The 3,820-nt window shown below is 42.4% G+C and overlaps 1 non-coding gene across 1 annotated transcript; it reads left to right on the forward strand.

Moving 5' to 3' along the window:
- Positions 1-3,280: 3,280 nt before the first annotated feature.
- On the forward strand, positions 3,281-3,384 carry LOC112767330 (small nucleolar RNA R71). The gene has a single exon (XR_003184866.1). It is a non-coding gene; the product is annotated as a small nucleolar RNA R71 (small nucleolar RNA).
- The last annotated feature ends 436 nt before the right edge of the window (positions 3,385-3,820 follow it).

Raw genomic sequence — 3,820 nt, forward strand, 5'->3', positions numbered from 1 at the left:
ATGAACTCTACTTCTCTCCAATCATGATGCTATGAATCATGATGGCCGATCCACAGTACTTCGGATCGGTTGCTAGTGGAATGATGGAGCGTTGAATGACTCTAACATCCTCTAGCCAAGGCTTGAGGTCCGTCTTCTCAGTTGAACTGGCTTGCCTTTGGAGTCTCTTTTCATTGAGCTCCTTCCACATATGTCCATAAGGACTTGGTCTACTTTGATTAAAGTTGACCCTTCTAGTGTGGGGCGTTCATCTCCTTGCATCATGGCAAGTGTAATGCACCTCACATTTTCCGGACTAAATCTAAGTATTTCCCGAACTATTGTGAGATATTCTTTGGACTCGGGTTCATACTTTGATCATGGTTCCTAGTAATCCATGCATTGGCATAGAACTCTTGAACCATTAAGATTCCAACTTGTTGCATGGGGTTGGTTAGGACTTCCCAACCTCTTCTTCGGATTTCATGTCGGATCTCCAGATCTCATTTTCTTGAGCTTGAAAGGGACTCAGGGATCACCTTCTTCTTTGCCACAACATCATAGAAGTGGTCTTGATGGCTTTTGGAGATGAATCTTTCCATCTCCATGACTCGGAGGTGGAAGCTTTTGTCTTCCCTTTTCCTTTTCTAGAGGATTCTCCGGCCTTAGGTGCCATTGATAGTAATGGAAAAACAAAAAGCTCATGCTTTTACCACACCAAACTTAAAATATTGCTCGCCTTCGAGCAAGAGAAGAAAGAAGAGAAGAAGAAGAAAAAGAAATATGGAGGAGAGTGAGGGAAGGTGTTTTGGCCAAGGTGTAGAAGAGGGGGTTGTGTTGTGTGAAAATAAAGTAGAATGGAGGGGTATATATAGGGAGGGGAGTGGGTGTAGCTTCGGTCATTTAGGGTGGGTTTGGGTGGGAAAGTTTTTTGAATTTTGAAGGTGGTTGGGGTTTATGGGGAAGAGTGGATGGATGTGAGTGGTGAAGGGGGTAATTGGGAGAGAGATTGAAGTTGTTGGGAAGTGTGTTTTGGGGAAGAGTGTTATAGGATTAGAGGTAAGGTGGGAATATGTTAGGTGGGGATCCTGTGGGGTCAACAGATCCTGAGGTGTCAAGGATTTACATTCCTGCACCAATTAGGCATGTAAAATGCCTTTGCACACCATTCTGGCGTTAAAACGCCGAGGTGATGCACGTTCTGGGCGTTCAACGCCCATGTGTAGCATGTTTCTGGCGTTGAACGCCAGTTCCATGCTTGTTACTGGCGTTCAGCACCAGCTTTCCTCAAGGCACATTCCTGGCGTTCAAACGCCAGAATGTTGCTTGTTTCTGGCGTTCAGCGCCAGATTCATGCTCTGTTCTGGAGTTGAACGCCAGCCAAATGCTCCCTACTGGCGTTGAACGCCAGTATGTCCTTCCTCCAGGGTGTGATTTTTCTTCTGTTGTTTTGATTCTGTTTTTAATTTTTATATTTTTTTCGTGACTCCACATGATCATGTACCTAATAAAACACAAAATAACAATAAAATAAAATAAAAATTAGATAAATAAAAATTGGGTTGCCTCCAACAAGCGCTCTTTTAATGTCATTAGCTTGACAGTGGCTCTCATGGAGCCACAAAGGTGATCAGGTCAATGTTGTAAAACTCCCAACAACAACTTAGAGTTTGGATATCGGTCTTAACACCAAACTTAGTGTTTGGTTGTGGCTCCCAACACCAAACTTAGAGTTTGACTGTGGGGGCTCTGTTTGACTCTGTACTGAGAGAAGCTCTTCATGCTTACTCTCTTTGTCACAGAGGGATGGCCATGTGCCTTAAACACAAGGTAGTCCCATTCAATTGAAGGACTAATTCACCTCTGTTGACATCAATCACAGCTCCTGCTGTGGCTAGGAAAGGTCTTCCAAGGATGATGCACGCATCCTCTTCCTTCCTAGTGTCTAAGATTATGAAATCAGCAGGGATGTAAAGGCCTTCAACCTTTACTAACACGTCCTCTACTAATCCATAAGCTTGTCTTAATGACTTGTCTGCCAACTGTAATGAGAACAAGGCAGGTTGTACCTCAATGATCCTCAGCTTCTCCATTACAGAGAGTGGCATAAGATTTATCCCTGACCCCAGATCACATAGAGCTTTTTTAAAGGTCATGGTGCCTATGGTACAAGGTCTTAAGAACTTGCCAGGATCTTGTCTCTTTTGAGGTAAAATTTGCTGAATCCAGGTGTCTAGTTCACTAATGAGCAAGGGAGGTTCACTTTCCCAAGTCTCATTACCAAACAACATGGCATTCAGCTTCATGATAGCTCCTAGATATTGAGCAACTTGCTCTCCAGTTACATCTTCATCCTCTTTGAGGAAGAATAGTCTTCAGTGTTCATGAATGGCAGAAGAAGATTTAATGGAATCTCTATGGTCTCTATATGAGCCTCAGATTCCTTTGGATCCTTAATAGGAAACTCCTTCTTGCTTGAGAGACGTCCCAGGAGGTCTTCTCACTAGGATTTTCGTCCTTCTCCTCCCTTGTGCATTCGACCATATTGATCACATCAATGCCTTGCATTCTCCTTTTGGATTCTCTCTGTGTTGCTTGGGAGAATACTGAGAGGAGTTTCAATGACTTTCTTACTCAGCTGGCCACTTGTGCTCCAGATTCTGATGGAGGATCTTGTTTCACTCATGAAACTTAAAGTGGCTTTTGACAGATCAGAGACTAAGTTTGCTAAATTAGAGGGGCTCTGTTCAGAATTTTCTGTCTGTCGCTGAGAAGATGATGGAAAAGGCTTGTTATTACTGAGCCTATTTCTTCCACCATTATTAAAGTCTTGTTGAGGCTTTTGTTGATCCTTCCATGAGAAATTTGGATGATTTCTCCATGATGAATTATAGGTGTTTCCATAAGGTTCACCCATGTAATTTACCTCTGCTATTGCAGGGTTCTCAGGATCATAAGCTTCTTCAGAAGCTGCCTCTTTAGTACTGTTGGATGCATTTTGCCATCCATTCAGACTTTGAGAGATCATGTTGACCTGCTGAGTCAACAATTTGTTCTGAGCCAATATGGCATTCAGAGCATCAATTTCAAGAACTCCTTCCTTTGAGGCGTCCCATTATTCACGGAATTCCTCTCAGAAATGTACATGAATTGGTTATTTGCAACCATGTCAATAAGCTCTTGAGCTTGTGCAGGTGTTTTCTTTAGGTGAATGGATCCACCTGCAGAATGGTCCAATGACATTTTTGAAAATTCAGATAGACCATAGTAGAATATATCTAATATGGTCCATTCTAAAAACATGTCAGATGGACATCTTTTGGTCAGCTGCTTGTATCTTTCCCAAGCTTCATAGAGGGATTCACCATCTTTTTGCTTGAAGGTCTGAATATCCACTCTAAGCTTGCTCAGCTTTTGAGGAGGAAAGAATTTATCCAAGAAGGCCGTGACCAGCTTTTCCCAGGAGTCCAGGCTATCCTTAGGTTATGAATCCAACCATATTCTAGCTCTGTCTCTTACAGCAAAAGGGAAAAGCATGAGCCTGTAGACTTCAGGATCTACTCTATTTGTCTTAACAGTCTCACAAATCTGCAAGAACTCAGTTAAGAACTGATAAGGATCTTCAGATGGAAGTCCATGAAACTTGCAGTTTTGTTGCATTAAAGCAACTAGCTGAGGTTTCAGCTCAAAGTTGTTTGATCCAATAATAGGAATAGAGATGCTTCTTCCATCAAACTTGGACGTGGGTTTAGTAAAGTCACCAAGCATCCTCCTTGCATTATTATTATTTTCGGCTGCCATCTCCTTCTCTTGTTCGAATCTTTCTGAAAGGTTACCTTTA

This window comes from Arachis hypogaea, chromosome 2 (genome assembly GCF_003086295.3).
Source record: "Arachis hypogaea cultivar Tifrunner chromosome 2, arahy.Tifrunner.gnm2.J5K5, whole genome shotgun sequence".
Taxonomy (NCBI): domain Eukaryota; kingdom Viridiplantae; phylum Streptophyta; class Magnoliopsida; order Fabales; family Fabaceae; genus Arachis; species Arachis hypogaea.